Source organism: Lissotriton helveticus, chromosome 12 (genome assembly GCF_964261635.1).
Source record: "Lissotriton helveticus chromosome 12, aLisHel1.1, whole genome shotgun sequence".
In the NCBI taxonomy this organism is placed as follows: domain Eukaryota; kingdom Metazoa; phylum Chordata; class Amphibia; order Caudata; family Salamandridae; genus Lissotriton; species Lissotriton helveticus.
This window is the reverse complement of record NC_136073.1, coordinates 796820124-796838173: the sequence shown is the minus strand read 5'-3', so window position 1 is coordinate 796838173 and position 18050 is coordinate 796820124. Positions and strand designations below refer to the sequence as shown.

The following is an 18050-nucleotide window of genomic DNA, read 5'->3' as shown; positions in this document are numbered from 1 at the left end:
TCACGAGATAGGTGGCTCCTCCCCTGGACTACAGTGCGCATGGGCATCGACTCCATCCCCAGATTGTTTTTAGCCATTGTGGCAGAGATGGAGTGAAATAGTGTAAAGGATGTCCATGCTAATGATGAATGCAAGAGAGTGTCTGCAGCCGCTACGGGCACCAGGGAGGAGGGCAGGCGATATGAATGTTAGCAGCCCTACATGCCAAGAACAGATGCATACTGGTAAGTAGCATATTCAGTTCGAGGCATGTGGGCTGCTAAATTCATATCTATTGCATCGAATACATAGCAGTCCCTCCATTAAGGGCGGTTGCCCGTGCCAGCTGCAGAAGCTTGAAAAAGTGTTTTGAGAACAGCCTGTCCTACAGCTGCTTGCTGTTTGGAATGCACATCTACACAGTAATGTTTGGTAAACGTGTGTGGTGTAGCCCAAGTGGCTGCTCTACAAATGTCCTCTAAAGGAATGTTCCCCAGGAACGCCATGGAGGCCCCCAATTTGCGTGTGGAGTGCGCCCTTGGGGGTATTGTTAAAGTGCGTTTAGCTTTTTGATAACAGATTTGAATGCACTTAACGATCCATCTGGCTATTCCTGCTTTGGAAATGGGGTTGCCTTTGTGCTGTGGTGAGAAGGCAACAAAAAGTTGTTGTGTCTTTCTAAAGTGTTGAGTTCTGTCAATGTAGTACATTAGCGCCCTCCTAACGTCTAATGTATGAAGCATTCTTTCTGCTACCGTTTGTGGGTTTTGGAAGAATGCAGGCAGGTCAATAGTTTGGTTGATATGAAACTGTGACACCACCTTTGGAAGGAATTTAGGGTTAGTGCGGAGCACTACCCTGTTGGAATGTATTTGGATGAATGGCTCTTGGATTGTGAGCGCTTGCAGCTCGCCAACACGTCTGAGCGATGTGATAGCATTTAGAAAAGCCACTTTCCACGTCAGAAATTGAATTTCGCAGGAGTGCAGTGGCTCGAAAGGTGGGCCCATCAGCCTAGTGAGGACTACATTGAGGTTCCACACTGGAGCTGGTGGTGTTCTTGGAGGAATGACTCGCTTCAGTCCCTCTAGGAAGGCTTTAATGGCAGGCACCCTGAAAACAGAGAGGTGCTGCCTATTCTGGAGATAAGCCGCTATGGCGGATAAATGTATCCGAATGGAGGCGTACGCTAGATTGCATTTGTAAAGATGTAACAAACAGCAGATGATGTTAGGAATGGATGCATCCAGCGGGTTGATATTGTTGTCAGTACAGTAAATGACAAACCACTTCCATTTCGCTGCATAGCAAGCTCTGGTTGTGGGCTTCCTTGCCTCGCGGATGATGTCCATGCATTCTGGAGGCAGGTTGAGGTAGCCAAATTCTAAGACCTCAGGAGCCAGATCGCCAGATTGAGCTGTTGCGGATCTGGATGCTGAATGTCGCCATGGTTCTGCGTCAAGAGCCTGGATGTGAGATGCAGCCTTTGATGCGGTACCACGGAAAGTTCTAGAAACGTGGTGTACCATGGTTGGCGTGCCCATGTTGGAGCAACTAGGATGAGAGTCATCGAGTGTTGCTTTAGCTTTCTTGCCACCAGCGGAATGAGAGGCGCTGGGGGAAAAGCGTACGCAAATTTGCCTGACCAGTTCATCCATATCGCATTCCCTTGCGATTCCGGGTGAGGGAACCTGGCGGCAAAGCTTTGGCATTTTGCGTTTCCCCTTGTGGCAAACAGGTCTATCTCTGGATGACCCCACTGCTGGAAGTACGGGTGGAGTACTGATGGATGTATCTCCCACTCGTGCATTTGATGGCTGTATCTGCTGAGCAGATCCGCCATCTGATTGTCTTTGCCCGGGAGGTGTTCTGCCATGAGGAAGATGTTCCTCTGAATGGCCCACTTCCACATGCTCTGAGCCAGATGAGACAGCTGTGGCGAGTGAGTACCTCCCTGCTTCTGGATGTAGTACATGGCTGTCATGTTGTCCGTCTGGATCAACACGACCTTGTTGCACAGATGTACTTTGAAGGACTTGAGCGCCATGAAGATTGCCATCAATTCCAGGTAGTTGATGTGCAATCGTTGTTGCTGGGTTGACCACAGTCCCTGCACCGTGTAGTGGAGCACATGCGCTCCCCACCCTTGGAGAGATGCGTCTGTTGTCAGGACAATCTGTGGCACAGGCTCTTGGAACGGTCGTCCCTTGCAAAGGTTGTGTGGATTCCACCAATGCAGAGAGTTGTATGCCCGACCGGTCACCAACACTAGGTCTGTCAGTTGTCCCTGAGCCTGTGTCCATTGATTTGCTAAGCATTCTTGGAGGGGACGCATGTGCAACCTTGCGTGCGGGACTATGAAGATGCCGAAGGCCATCATGCCTATCAACTGCATGAACACTCTCGCTGGCAGGGAGTGTTGCGGTCTGAACCTCTGGATTAGCGACTGAATGCTGTTGATTCTGACTGTGTTTGGTTGGGCCATAGCAGTCAGGGTGTTTATTGTCGCGCCCAGATACTGCCTGTGAGAAGTTGGCCTGATGTGCAGTGCTCACTATTCTAGTGATCACTATATATCAGTCCAACAACCCTTATTGATGATTGGTTGTAAGTCAACCTTATTGACCAGCTATCCTAGTAGCATGGATACGAGCAGTCTAAGGCTAAGACTCTAGAGGGCGTGTTAAGCCAGCTGTTTTACCATCACATTACCCCTTGAACACCCAGTGAAAGGACACCACACAAGTGTTATGAAAATAAACAATGTATTTATTAGAATCACAACAACCCTGTACTCTTTATGAGGACAGGGTGCTAAGCACACAACAAAACTCTTATGAAAATACTTAAGTTAGCACGTTATACACAAATGCCCTAGGGGCACGAAAAACCATATACTCTAAAAGTGGGATGCGAATTACTAGCAGGTAAGTAACAGTACTAATAGGCTTTGGAATCGCTAGGACTGGACTACTGAACCTTTAGATTACTAGCAGGAGGCCTAGGGAACTCGGGTGCAGAGTGTGCACTATCACGCGGGATGCGGGACAAAGTCTATGGGAGCTAGAATTCACAAAGTTAGTGTTCACGGGCGAACCCGACCTGGTAGGGAGAAAACGACAGTGGATCCTGACCCTTGGATAGTGAGGCTATGCTGGGACACCGAAGTGCCGAAGTTACCTAGCCCAGGGGCTGCAGCTGCATAGGTCTGAAAAGACGTCGGGAATCCTCGTGCCGGACCAGGAGCCTGGGAGAAAGAAGTTGCTGGCAGGCGACCAGTGAAGGAAAGTTCGATGGATCCAAGCCTGGATCAAGGAAGAAGGAAACCTGAAAGCAGAGGGGACCAAGTTCTTGAATCACTAGCCAGTGATTAAGTGGGCACCAGGATGGCACCGGGCGAAGTCACCGCAGTCAGGTGAGTGGGCGCTGCTGGGCTCTGCAGTCTCTCGGACCAGGAGGCGTTGTCGGCGACCAGGATGGAGGTGCGAGCTGTCCCACGAAGGTTCTTGCCGTCGACGTCGCTGGACCCAGGATTGGGCAACCAGTCTTGGCAAATGCAAGGCCCACGCGGTGGACCTAAAATGGCGTCTTAGCCGGACCAGGAGGGTCCAGAGTACTTCTCCGATGGAGGGAAGCAAGGGCCAGTCTGGAGCAACCAGACCAGCAGCAGTGTTGTCGTCGGGCGTCGTTCGGAAGGCCACAAGCCAGCGGGCTAGTAGCCAAACAACGCGGTGAGCAGCAAAAAGCAGAAGGGCCCCACGCCGATCGTGGAGATGCTGGGGGGCTGCTCTTCGGTGCTGGAGCTGCTCAGGGTGGGGGCTTCTCGGACCCCAAAGCACTCACCAGGAAACTACTCGGTGGGCTTGCTGTGCAGAAGTCGTGCAGTCTTGGCGATGGCCGGTCCCTCGAGGTCTCGTCGCACCCACGGTTCTCAGCTGTGCTGTAGAGGTGGGTAGAGGTCAGAGGTGCCAGGGAAGCCGGGTCTCGTCGAGCTGGGCAGTCGGATTCCGGAGGAAGGACGTGCAGCAGACCGCAGTGTTCTTGGATGGTGCCTGCGGATGCAGGGTGACTACTCCTTAGCCACAAGGGAGAATCTTGAGGAAGAAATCGTGAAGTCCTTTCGTGGAAAGTGGTATCTTGATTCCAAAGATGATCTGATTTGGAAGGGGGCCAGTCCCTACCTTTATCTGGGAAAAGGGGGCTGGCACGCGACTAAGTCCTGCCCTATGGGTGGGACCAGGAGGGGGGTGGTTACACCCACTTCCTTGGCGGGCTTTTCCCCAGCACAGGGTCTGGAGTATCCCTGGAACTGGTTCAAGCCAGCCTATGCACAGTGAGCACCGGGGTGCCACGTGCAGTCACCTTCCTCTGAAGCCCTGCCTACCTACAATACACAAAATCCTGTCTGGGACGGTGCTGGCACCGCCCCTGGCAGGAAACCCTTTGTCCTTATCTCCTGCTCTGGGAGGACTCCCAGCAGCAGGAGGGCAGACTTGTGTCTCGGTGGCAGCATCCATTTTGTGGAGCTGAGGCTCTGTTTGACTTTAACCGGGGTTAGGGGTTACATACATGTCGTGTCCCTCTAGAAGGGTGGAATGCTAACCCCGTCGCCAGAATTGGCGAGGGGTTAGTATTCCAATTCGTATGACACCTTACTCGACATGTTTTGATAAAGCGATACCAGAGTTGGCACATAACCGCGAGGATTATAATGCACTTAAGAGTATATGGTATGCGATATCATGGAAACGGCTAAGGGATGGATCCCGAAAGCCGCAGACAGGCTCAGCTCATGCCAGAGCACCATCTCACACGATTCCAAGCACTCTGCCTTCAGGATTGTTAAGGCCTGCCATAGGAGTGACTGATAGGAGATCTGTGTGTCCATTTTAGGGTTAGATATAGGTATACTATATCTAAAGCAAAGGGTGAGTACACCACCTTGCCCCAGCTGCCGTGCAGCCAGTTGTGTCAGATTTGGATGGCCAGCCAGGGGTGGCATAATACATGCTGCAGCCCCTGGTAGGCCCTGGGTACACCTATGCCCTGGGTACCTAAGGTACACTGTACAGGGACTGATAAGGTGACTCAGTATCCAATTGGATATGTACCTAGGGTACATGGAATCCATTTTACAGAGAGAGCAGTAGGCCTGGGGTCCTGAATAGCAGGGCCCCAGGTCAACTAAGTCAGAAAACCAGCAAAACACCAGGCAAAAAGTTGGGGGCAACCATAGTCAGGGATCTACCTTCCTACACTGCCGCACATGGGCTGGCTGAAGGTGCGACTTTGGGTAGTTTAGGGAGAACCCCAGGCTGTGAAGGAGTTGAATAGTGTGGGACATGTGTGAGGTGCACTGTCTTTCCGACTTTGCTTGAACGAGCCAGTCGTCGAGGTACGGGTAGACATGTATGTTTTGTCTCCTGAGGTGCGCTGCCACTGTCGCCAGACACTTTGTAAACACTCTGGGGGCAGTAGTCACCCCGAAGGGTAGGCCTTTGAACTGATAGTGCTTGTTGAGAATGGTGAACCTGAGGTATTTTCTGTCGGACGGGTGGAGTGGGATGTGGAAGTAAGCATCCTTGAGGTCCAAGGTTGCTAGGAAATCCCCTTGGTTCAGAAGGGGAAGGATTTGTTGCAGTGTCAGCATGTGAAAATGTTCTGACAGTATATACATGTTGAGAGGGCGTAGATCCAGAATGGGTCTGAGGGATCCGTCCTCCTTTGGGATGAGGAAGTACAGGGAATAGACCCCTGTTCCTTCCTCCTCCACCGGCACGAGTTCGATTGCTCCTTTTTGCAGCATTACTAGTACCTCCTGCTGCAATAAGTGCAAGTGCTCTGCCGACATAGGACGGTGTTTTGGGGGAATATTGGGAGGAGTGGATATTAACTCCAAACAATAACCGTACTGAATTAGTTTTCTCACCCACCTGTCTGTGGTGATGGATGACCAGACTGGCAGGAACTGCTGGAGTCTTCCCCCGACAGGTGTTGGATGGTCGGGGGGCAGTGACAGGGAGTCACTGTTTGTTTGTGGCAGAGGAACGTGAGTTGTTGTTTCCTCTGCCTCTGCCTTTGGCACTGTTACCTCTGTAACCCCCTCTACCTTGCTTGGGGTACGAGGATTGCGCACCACCTCTTGCGAATTGTGTTTGTTGTCCCAAGTGTCCTCTGGTAACACTACGCGCACCTGAGCGACGAAAAGTGTTGCCCCTGAACTGTTGTGATTGGAGAGCCCCCATGGACTTAGCAGTCTCGTTGTCCTTCTTAATCTTTTCAAGTGTGGTGTCTACATCAGGGCCAAACAGTCTGTCAGGATTGACGGGCTGGTTGAGGATTGTAGTTTGGATGTCAGGCTTAAAACCAGATATACGAAGCCAGGCTTAGCGCCTTAGCATGACGCTAGTGTTAATACCCCTAGCCGCTGTGTCCGCGACATCAAGTGCACACTTAATTGCAGCATTTGATATAAGCTTTCCCTCTTGAATGAGCATTTCGCCTGCTTCTTTATACTCATCAGGTAGATGTTGAAGGAGCTGTTCTAGGGTGTCGTAATGCGCCCTATCGTAACGCGCCAGTAGTGCTTGTGTGTTTGCTATACGCCATACATTGGCAGCCTGCACAGCCACCCGCTTGCCAGAAGCCTCAAGCACTTTCGACTCCTTGTCTGGGGGAGGAGCTTCACCCGTTGTTTGTGAGTTGGCCCTTTTGCGGGCATTTGCGACCACCAATGAGTCCAAAGGCAACTGTCCCCGAATATATGCAGGGTCTCCAGGTGCTGGCCTGTACTTTTTCTCAATACGTGGGTTTACCACCCTTGCTCTTGTCGGTTCCTTAAAGATCTCTGGTGCATGTTTAAGGACACATTTCAGCATGGGGAGTGTTTTGACCGTTCTTTCTGAGACAGAGAAAGTGTCAAACAGGAAATCTTCCTCCACCGGGTCAGAGTGCATGTCCACATTATGATTCGCAGCTGCCCGTTCTATTAAAGCAGTGAATGCTGCTGAGTCCTCAGTAGGTGATGTACGTGACCCAAAAACCTGAGGGTCCTGTACCACCTGATGGCTGTCCTGGTCCCCAGCGTCGTCATATGGGTCCTGGTGTACATCAGGGTCATTTCCAGTAGGGAAGTTATATTGGTCATCTTGGTCATCATCCTCACCCCCTGATTGGTGGGGGGAAGGTGTTGGACTCCCCCTTGGTGGAGGCTGAAGAGGTTCAACAAGTGGAGTTATGTCCTGTGCTGTCCTTTTCTTTTCTAGTGGAATAACAAATGATTCCAATGGTTGGGAAGTGATCTTTCTTTTATAAAGTGTCAATTTCCCCGTGTGGGCATCGATGTAGTGCTCCGAATTGTCCTCCGACGCAGTTGGCCGAGGCAAATTGGGACTGGGCGTCGAATATTCCGGCGTTTCGGTGTTCTTTGAGACCGTTTTAGCCACAAACGCCTTCGGCGCCACCTTTGGTGGTAGAACGTAGAGAAGCTTGGAGGACGACTTTGCAGGTATGTCCACCGGACTCGGATCCGACGGTGCGGTAGACGCCGACGTCAGGGCTTTCTCCCGAATTCTCTTGAGGGAGTCGGTGACCTGTTTTGTAAAGGAAGCCGAGGGTTTGGCAACCGATGCATCATGTTTGTCCGCTTCGGAGGACTTCAGCGTAGCAGAAGTGGCCACCGATGATTCCTGGCCTCCCACGGGACGCTGCCCTGTGGCAGTTTTAGGCGCCGACGCTGTTGATGCCGTTCCGGCATCCTTGTGCCGATGAGTAGTGCCTCCGGCCGTCGGATCCAGGGCCTTAGTGGACTTGGCTTCGACCGTGCGTTTGGTGTTAGACGCTGCAGACGTCGAGGTAGGATGGACGACCTTCTTGGAGGACGTGTCCTTGGCCACCGTTTGAGGCGCCGGTGAGTCGACAGTCTTCTTTGACTTCGTGGGGCCCGAAGGCGACGGAGTTGAAGACGGAGCAGGCTTCGATGGCTTGGACGGGACGTCGGCCATTTTAGATGGTGTCGAAGCCGTAGGTTTCGGTTTTGCCGAGTCGGCGGCCATTTTGGGAGCCGTGGAGACCAATGGTTTCGGTTTCGTTTTTGGTGTGATGTCGGCCATTTTAGGTGTTGTCGACAGCAATGGTTGCGGTTTCGGTTTCGATACGCGCAACGGTGGCTCCTCCGGTGTATCCGTGGCCGGGCCCGAAGGCGGGGCTGGGGATACCGGTGCAGGGTCGTGGGTAAGGCCGAGTGGCGATCCCGTGACCGGAGCCTGAGTCGAGTAACTTTCGGGGCATAGCTCGTCCTCTGAGCTATCTTCCGCGGCCCCATAGACTTCTTCGTCATCCCCTACCTCCTCGACGTATTCGAGGTCTTGGCTCAGTCCTTCGATGTATTCTTCTGGATCTGCCCCGACCTCCGTCGATGGTGGTGAGATTTGAAGATGATGGCTGTGGCCTTCTTCTGCGGGGTCGTCGAAAATGTCGTCGGGTGCCGGGGCTGCGTGTAGGGCTTCAAGTCGCGCCGCGCGCCGATGCTTGAGCGTCTTCTTTGACCTGAATTTGGAGCAGGCCATGCAGTTGTCCTTGTCGTGTTCCGGCGATAGACATTTATTACAGACTGGATGCACGTCGATGTGTGGGTATTTAGACCCACACACGGGGCAGCGCTTGAACGGACTCCGTTCCATGATGAAGTCGCCGGGGTCTTACTGCGAGTACAGGGCCTCGATGCGCGAAGAGTAAACCACTCCGCAGAAGTCCGACCCGAAGAGTCAGACGATGCTCGGGACCGATCGCAAACAATACCGACGCGAATACCGAAGGCCTTTTGGCCTTAAGAAGTAAGTTTCTTTCGATTCCGACAAGGAGCCGTCGAAATCACATCCGAACCCAATGGCGGAAAAAAATCTGGGGATGGAGTCGATGCCCATGCGCACTGTAGTCCAGGGGAGGAGCCACCTATCTCGTGATACTTCGAAGACTCTTCCAAGACAACAATGTGCAATCATCCGGACCCAACACTAGGCGGCGATCTATGCAATAGATATGAATTTAGCAGCCCACATGCCTCGAACCAATCAATTTCTTTATTCAATTAAAAAAAAATCATAAAAGGCAAGTCAATTTAAAACAAAACACTAAAATTAACATCAGCATAATTTATACTTGCTTTAAGACCCCAGTAAGCTTACAAACTCTATATGCAGATGCACACTGAATAATATGCTATATCATGGTTGAGAGATGGGAGGGACGTCTTGACTCGCTCGAGGTATCACCTTTCGTAAGACATCTTATTACCACACACTATATATTCAATAAAAAACAAATGATTTAAGAGTAGGTATAGTTAATAAAACTTCCTTTGTTATTTCTGTACAAAACTAACAAACTACACACCTTATAAATTTAAAAGTTAGATATAACTTTATAATTATAAGTTAAAGTCATAAATTACGTCCGCCCAAAACTACTTATAACTCGTGCAGCTCTTTAGAGTGTTGTCAACTCGCTAGCCAAAGTGAACTATAACTCGCGCCTTCTACCATGCACACTCTTCTCATAAACTAGATCATTTGAAATGTTATGAGTGTTATAGAATGTTCAATCATAGCATTCCTAAGTGACGTAATGTAAAAGGGGATGAGTGAGGTGGGGGTGCAAGTCATAGTTAAGTTTAGTCTCTTTTTGTGGTTGGCTCGGGCCATGGTAAGCCTAAACATCCTAGTAGTGGCCCTATTGTCCTTAAATTGTTCTAGAGCCAAATCTGACTTGTCCACAAAAAGGCAAGTCCCAACAAAGATAATGTCCATAAGGGATGCCTGAACAAACTAGAAAAGCAGTCAGGCGCGATGACAAAGCGCCACAGTCAGAGCAATAGCTCTGCTCAGCAGTTGTGTCCAAAGTGGCCTGCAAGGGGACTCCCCGACCAAGGGCAGTAGTAGCCGCCGTGGCCCGAGTGGAATAAGCCCTCAGCCAAACAGGAGGCTCCTTCCTAGCCAAAGAGTAGCATACCTTGATGCACAAAACGACCCACCGAGAGATGGTCCGTTTGTGCACCGCCCGTCTTTTCTTGGCACCCACGTAACCAACAAAGAGCTGGTCGTCCACCCAGAACTGGCGTGTGCGATCAAGGTAGAAGGAGAGCGCACGTTTTGGGTCCAGACGGTGGAGCCTCTCTTCCTCCTTGGAAGGATGCGGAAAGAAGGTGGGCAAGGTGATGGACTGCCCAATGTGAAAGGCTGTAACCACCTTGGGCAGGAAAGAAGAATGCGTTTCTAACACAACTTTGTCCGGATGGACAGAAAGGAAAGGAGGTTTGGAAGATAGAGCCTGGAGCTCACTCACTCTCCTGGCAGAGGTGATGGTCACCAGGAATGAAGTCTTAAGAGTCAGAAGAGGAAGAGGGCAATTGTGCAGAGGCTCGAAGGGAGCGCACATGAGATGGGTTAGAACAAGATTCAAGTCCCACTGAGGCATCACGAAAGGAACAGGGGGGGAACATGTGCATGATGCCTTTCAAGAATCTATTTACAACAGGGGACTTGAAAAGAGAAGGCTGATCAGGAAGCCTCAAGAAGGCAGAAATGGCAGAGAGGTAGCCCTTAAGAGTGCCCAGAGGAGAGCCCTGCTGGGCAAGATAAAGAAGGAAGAGGAGAACCCCTGAAAGGGGGGCAGAGAGGATCCACAGCCTTTGCTGTGCACCATGCCACAAATTTGTTCCACCTGCAGGTGTATACCGATTATGTGGAGGGACACCTGGCTGCCAGAATGACATCACAGACTTCAGGAGGCAAGTCAAATGGCCTCAACTGCCGCCGCTCAATCTCCACGCATGAAGGTGGAGGCTGACCAGGTTCGGGTGGAGGACCGTCCTCTGTTGCTGCGACAGAAGGTCCTCCTGGAGAGGCAGACGACTCGGGGGATTGACTGACATGCTGAGTAGCTCGGGATACCAGTATCTTCGTGCCCAGTCCAGAGCCACAAGGATGACTTGGGCCCGGTCGCGCCTGATCTTTAGCACTCTGGGTAGAAGTGGTATAGGCGAAAGGCGTACAACAGACCGCAGCTCCACTCGCAACGAAAAGCGTCTCAGAGCGAGTGCCGCCTTGGAAATTTCAACGTGCAGAAATGATGACATTGCGCGTTCTCTTCGGTGGCGAATAGATCTAACCAAGGCTCTCCCCACTGCTGAAAGAGGCCTTGCGCCACGTCAGAGTTCAGATGCCATTCGTGATCCATCATGCACCAGCGGCTGAGTTCGCCCGCCCTGGCATTCAGAGAACCTGCCAGGTGTTGAACCACCAAGGTGAGGGCCTGGTGTTCCAGCCATTGCCAGAGGCGCAGAGCCTCCTGACCAAGGGTCCACAACCCCACCCCGCCCTGTTTGTTGCAGTACCACATGGCGGTGGTGTTGTTCGTGAACACCTGCACTACACTTCCCCGGACAGAGGGAAGGAATGCCTTCAGTGCAATCCGGAATGCCCGCAGCTCCAGAAGGTTGAAGTGGAGCCGGGACTCCGCCGGAGACCAGAGGCCTCTGGACCCCCATCCCAGGAGGGACACATCCGTCACTACTACTTGCTCCGGTTGGGGTAGGGAGAGAGATCTGCCGCTGACCCAATCGCGGTTCGTGAGTCACCACTGCAACGGTCTTGCAGTGCCCTCCGAGATCCGGACCTGGTCGGACAGGTTGCCCTGATGCTGTGCCCATTGAAACTTCAGGTCCCACTGCAGAGCCCGCACAGCCACCGGGGGTGATGCACCAGAAGGATGCAGGAGGCCATCAGCCCCAGGAGCCGCAGCGTCACCCTGACCGAGACCGGATCAATCAATCAATGCATTTATAGAGCACGCTACTCACCCGTGAGGGTCTCAAGGCGCTGAAGGGATGGGGGGTGCTGTTACTGCTCGAATAGCCAGGTCTTGAGGTATTTCCTGAAGGTGAGGGTGTCCTGGGCAGACGTAGGTGGGCGGGGAGGGAGTTCCATGTCTTGGCGGCCAGGTAGGAGAACGATCTTCCTCCGTTGGTGGTTTTGCAAATCCGTGGGACGGTGGCGAGCGAGAGGCTGGTGGAGCGGAGCTGGCGGGTCGGAGGTAGAAGGTGAAGCGGTTGTTGAGGTATTCGGGCCCATGTCGTGGAGCGCCTTGTGTGCATGGGTGAGGAGCCTGAACGTGATCCTTTTGCTGACGGGGAGCCAGTGCAGGTTTCTTAGGTGGGCATATATGTGGCTGTGGCTGTGGCGAGGGACATCGAGGATGAGTCTTGCGGAGGCGTTCTGTATGCGCTGAAATCGTTTCTGAAGTTTGGCTGTGGTTCCTGCGTATAGGGTGTTCCCGTAGTCCAGTCGGCTGGTGATGAGGGCCTGTGCGACCGTCTTTCTGGTTTCGGTGGGGATCCATCGGAAGATCTTCCGGAGCATGCGCAGGGTGTTGAAGCATGAGGATGCGATGGCATTGACTTGTTTGGTCATCGAGAGTGAGGAGTCCAGGATGAATCCCAGGTTACATGCGTGGTCCGTGGGTGTCGGTGCGGTGCCCAGCGCTGTGGGCCACCAGGAGTCGTCCTAGGCGGAAGGGGCTTGTTCGAGGATGAGGACCTCTGGCTTGTCTGAGTTCAGTTTCAGACGACTGAGCTTCATCCATTCCGCAACGTCTTTCATTCCTTCCTGGAGGTTGGTTTTGGCGGTGGCTGGGTCCTTGGTGAGGGAGAGTATCAGCTGGGTGTCATCGGCGTAGGAGATGATGTTGAGGTTGTGTTTGCGTGCGATGGCGGCGAGGGGGCTCATGTAGATATTGAAGAGGGTTGGGCTGAGCGAGGAGCCTTGGGGTGCGCCGCAGATCTCGGTGGCCGCGGAGTGGAAGGGAGGGAGGCGGACTCTCTGGGTTCTGTTGGAGAGGAACGAGGTGATCCAGCCCAGGGCTTTTCCTTGGATCCCAGTGTCGTGGAGGCAGGTTATTAGGGTGCGGTGGCAGACGGTATCAAAGGCGGCTGAGAGGTCTAGGAAGATGAGAGCGGTTGTTTCCCCGTTGTCCAGCAGGGTCCTGATGTCGTCGGTGGCTGCGATGAGGGCGGTCTCGGTGCTGTGGTTGGCTCGAAATCCGGACTGGGAGGGGTCAAGGGAGTTGTTTGCCTCGAGGAATGTATTCAGCTGTTTAGTGACGGTCTTCTCGATTACTTTTGCCAGGAAGGGAAGGAGAGAGATGGGGCGGAAGTTCTTGAGGTCTTTAGGGTCCGCTGTGGGTTTATTTTGCGTTGATCTCTGCGTGCTTCCAGCTTTCTGGGAAGGTGGCGGATGTGAAGGAGTGGTTTATGACGTTCCGGAGGTGGGGTGCAATGATGGTGTCGGCCTTGTTGAAGATGTGGTGAGGGCACGGGTCCGAGGGGCCAGAGTGGATGGTGTTCATGATGTGGGTGGTGTCTTCAGTGCTGATGGGTGTCCAAGTGCTGAGGATGGTGGTGGGGGGCGTTGGTTTGGTGAGTGGTGGCGGAGTTTGGGAGCCGAAGCTGTTGTGTATATCGGTGATTTTGCGGTAGGTTGCAGAGGTCTTGCGACGGTGTGATGTCATTGTTGCTGGGGTTAGAGAGCTCTTTTACGATGCTGAAGAGTTCCTTGCTGTTGTGTGTGTTGTTGTCCAGCCGCTCTTTGAACGATGTTCTTTTGGTAGTGCAGATCAGCTGGTGGTGTTTTCGAGTGGCGTTCTTGAGAGCTGTCATGTTTTCTGTTGTTCGTTCGTGTCGCCAGAATTTCTCGAGAGTTCAGCAGGATTTCTTTGATTCTTTGAGGGAGTTGGTGAAACATGTGGTTTTCCTGTTGTAGTTCTTGGCAGGGGGGTACTTCAGTGGAGCAAGGGCGTCGGCGCAGTCGGTGATCCACTGTGCGAGGTTGCGGGCTGCGGTGTTGGTGTCAGAGGTGTCCGTTGGTGGGTTTTGGCTCAGTGATGTGGTTAGCTGGTCTGTGGTTTTGCTCCAGCTTCTGTGGGGGATCTGTTGTGGGTGGTGGTGGGAAGCAGTCTTCTTAAAGGTGAAATGGATGCAGCTGTGGTCGGTCCAATGTAGTCCAGTGGAGTGGCTGAAGGAGACGTGGTTGCTGACGGAGAAGATGGGGTCAAGCGTGTGGCCCGCGTACTGGGGGGGGGTGTTGACCAGTTGCTTGAGTCCGAGGTTGGCGAGGTTGTCGAGCAGGGTGGTGGTGGTGTTGTCGTTATTGTTCTCCAGGTGGAAATTCAGGTCCCCTAGGAGGATGTATTCTGATGTGGCGAGGGCATGCGGGCTGATGAAGTCGGCGATGGTTTCGCTGAAGTGTGTGCGCTGGCCCGGGGGTCTGTAGATGAGGATTCCTCTGAGGGTGGTCTTGGGGTCAGGTTGGATCTGGAAGTGTAGGTGTTCGGCGGTAGTAAGGGTATCTTCGGCGTTGGTCGTGACTCTGATGGTGTTCCTGTAGACAATGGCGATTCCTCCTCCGGTTTGGTTGACGCGGTCCTTGCGGGTGATCTTGTAGCCGTCCGGGATGGCTATGGCGATGTCGGGGGCTGAGGAGGCGTTCATCCAGGTGTCCGTGAGGAAGGCGATGTCTGGTGCTGATGTATCGAGGAGGTCCCAGAGTTCTATGGCGTGTTTGTGGGCCGAGCGGGTGTTGAGTAGGATGCACTTGAGGTGGTTGTTGTCGTTCCTTGGTCTGGAGGGTGGGGTGCATATTTGGAGGCAGGTGAATTTGCAGGCTTGGCAGGTGAAGGGTCCGTGGGTGCGCTTCGGGGTGGCTCGGTGGCAGGCGGAAGGTCGTCCGGTGTTGAGTGCGTGGAGGGCGGCGACGTCTTATCTCAGTCGAGTTTTCTGGCTTTGGCAGGGGGTCCTGGTGCTGGGCGCGGTACAGGCGCGGACGGGCGCAGACGGGCTTGCCTTTGTCAAAATGTGACTAGGAGTACTGCTCTTCCCGGATATGCGCTTGCTGGCGCGGAAAAAAAGAAGAACTGACATCAGCACGCGAGGGCGGCGTCAAGTACTCCAACGTTATCCCGGCGACCACGACGCCGACGACAGACGTGGAGCCGCAGACGACGCCTACCAACGCGCAGGGGTACTGCTACGTGAAACTTTCCGGATCCAGTCTGACGCCTGTGGATATTCTAAGGTAAGGAATCTAACACTAACCCGTTTCTTTCAGATAAATGAGCCAAATAAGCATGTTGTGTTCATGGACAGCAGCGTCAAACTGGTGGAAGAGAAAATTATCTTGTCGAAGGTATCCACCCTCTTGGATTCAGTATCCAGTGGTGTGGGAGGGAAAGCACCAGGATTACTCCCTGAGATGGAGGCCTGGACCACCAGGCTCTAAAGGGTGGGATGTTGAAACAGAAAGGCAGGGTCCCCAGGAAAAGGGCGATGATCCTGTGCACAGGTTTGCCTGTGCAGGACTTGGCTGAGTTCCCGAGCAGGACATCTGTGATTGCTTCTTTAAAAGGAGAGTAAGGGTTCTGATGAATATAATCTTGGCTGAATCACTCCTGTTAAGACATTGGTCTTGACCTCCACTGTGTACAGCTGCAGATCCAGGACCTCCGCCGCTCTCCAGATTACCATTGTGAAGGAAGACACTTCCTCTGTAGCCACTGTGGGAGGAGAAAGGACGCCAGTGTCAAGTGAGGTGCCTAGATCATTGGCATCAGCCAAGTCCTCGTACCAGGTGTCATCAGTCAAGGAATCTACTTGAGGGTCAGAGAAGACCAAGGGATCCTCAGATCCCCTCCATTCCTTAGCAGGCCCACCTGGAAAATAGGGCTCCATCACCAACTCAGGTCATGTAGTCCCAGTCAGAGTAGTTGTCGAGCGATGCAGGTCCAGCTCCCTATAGGAGTTGGGAATCACAATGAATTGGTAACATCAATGGGTGTCGGCGGCAGGGGGGACACAGCTTCTGGAATGGTTCCCAAAGAAAGTTACTAAGTTACAGACCGGGCCAATCTGGATCTATACATGGATCCCGAGGGACCGAATGTCACCAAGAGCGGACACGCCAGAGCCCCTGTCCAAGACCCTTCCAACCCCTGGGGCCTGAAGGCGCTCCAGAGGGGTGTGGTGGTGGTGATGGGATGGGGAGGTGTAATGAAGCAGACTTCTTGTGAGACTTACCTGAAGAAGTCTGGGATCACGACGAAGATTGGCGCAAACACCTCTGGGACTCCTAGACCTTCATCACAAATTTGTAGAAATGCGGTCTAATTAGAGGCTCTGGGGCACACAATATCAGTTGGTGCAGGTGAGGAAGACACACCTTTCCTTCCCAATAAATCTAAATACGTAAGTAACTGTTGCACTCCAGGGAGTACAGTTTACACGTTTTATTGGCTGTAACACTGTGCTGTGACTTCACCTTATATACACCATGCTCCAGGACTCTGGCTCCACCTTACAGGGCTCTCCAATTGCACTACACACTCCCTAAGCGGAAAGCAATGTCAAAGACACAGTGTGCTGGACTAGTAGTAAAGGAGATAAAGGACACAGAGGCATCTGATCATTGCAGGCTTCTGAGTGAGGAGAGGTTGCATGTGAATCTACATGCTACGAACAGATGGTTACAGAGAAAGTAACATTTTCATTTCGTAACCAGCCTGGCTGTAGACCCACATGATCCATAGACAGTACAGCAGTTCCTCCCCAATTGGTGGCTGAGGAGCAGGTGGGTGCTAATGTCTGAAAGAATGTTCTTAGGCCAACTTGGCCAACTAACGCCTGCTAACAAGTATGGGAAGCTACATAAAAAGCTTTGCATATGTGAATGGTGTAGGAAAATGCCCCTTTATGATATGGGGTTTCCCACTTTTTACCCGTTATCTTAAGCAATTCTGACAGAAGTGCACTGGGTTCCTGCTATCCAGATTCCCAGTGCCAGGTATATTTCATTTAACTGTACAAGTGTTCCCACAATTGAAAATACCTTTAGCACCCTCTGTAAATCCCCAGTAAGTGGCACCCCTGATACATAGGGCAAGAAAGCTAAAGTGCCCTCAATGGTTGCAGCAATATTGTGCCATCCTGAGGGACCCCTAAGCACCAACATGCAAACTGCCATTGCCGGCTGCATGGCTTGGTGCAGGGAAAAGTGAAAACACCATTGGGCCATCATACCTGTGTGCCATGCCTGCAGACACTGGATGTGTAAACAAAACAATTCCCAACAGGTATTATTGAGAGACAATTTCAATTGTGCATGCCTAAAGGCATTACTGAGAACAGAAACAAGGAGTCAAAAGGGATTTTGAAGAACGGTGGTATTATTCACCAAGGACAAAGGGCATTCAACGTACATTTACAGTTTTCAACAGCACTGTAAAGATTAGATCTTGTGACAACCCAGTGGCACTTAGTGCAAGGTGCTATATACAGTTTAGGTGAAGTGAAAGTGCAAGTGCTTAAGAACAGCATTGGTGGCGCATAGAATATAGTATATACATCAATTACAGCTTCAATTATAAAACAAGTTACAATCACTTGAGAAAAAATTATTTTCTTATAAGAGCTTAAAGTGTCATATGCGTCATTTGATTCAAGCTGTGTGGTCGACGGCGTTTCGATCCCCTTGGGTCGGGATCGTCATCAGGACGGGGTTGTTCTCAATAAATACAGTGCTGCAGACAAAGGAAGGGTAATGATGAGCGTGGCTGGTGGAACGGGCGAGGAATAGTTGGCGGGGGTTAAGGGGGGTGCGGGCGCACTCAAGAGGACTGAATCGCAAAGGTATATAGTGTTTAGGGCGGGGTGAAGGTAGTGGTGGCCGCAGTGGGTAGAGTGATGTTTAGGGGTGCCTAATGTGAGGGGTAGGTCTCTTATTGAAGTGGGGTCGTGTTCCACAAAGCAATTAGAAAAAACGTACACAAAGCCAAGCAGGGATGCGTGGCTTGCGGCTTTCGGAATGACTACGAGCTGGTCGCTGGAGGGAAAGGCAATTATTAGTTTAAGGACGCATAAATAACTGGTGATTACAAGACTGGCGCTGGGGGTATCAGTACCTGGTAGCGACTTGTCCTGGGACTGCTCACGTAGTTGGGCAGCTTCTGAATGGGAAGACAGAGAGTGC

The 18050-nt window shown here is 52.1% G+C and overlaps 1 protein-coding gene across 2 annotated transcripts in view; it reads right to left on the bottom strand.

Moving 5' to 3' along the window:
• RPRD2 (regulation of nuclear pre-mRNA domain containing 2) overlaps positions 1-18050 on the bottom strand; it is a 469322-nt gene that overhangs the window by 138447 nt on the left and 312825 nt on the right. The gene's annotated exons all lie outside the window — the stretch shown is intronic.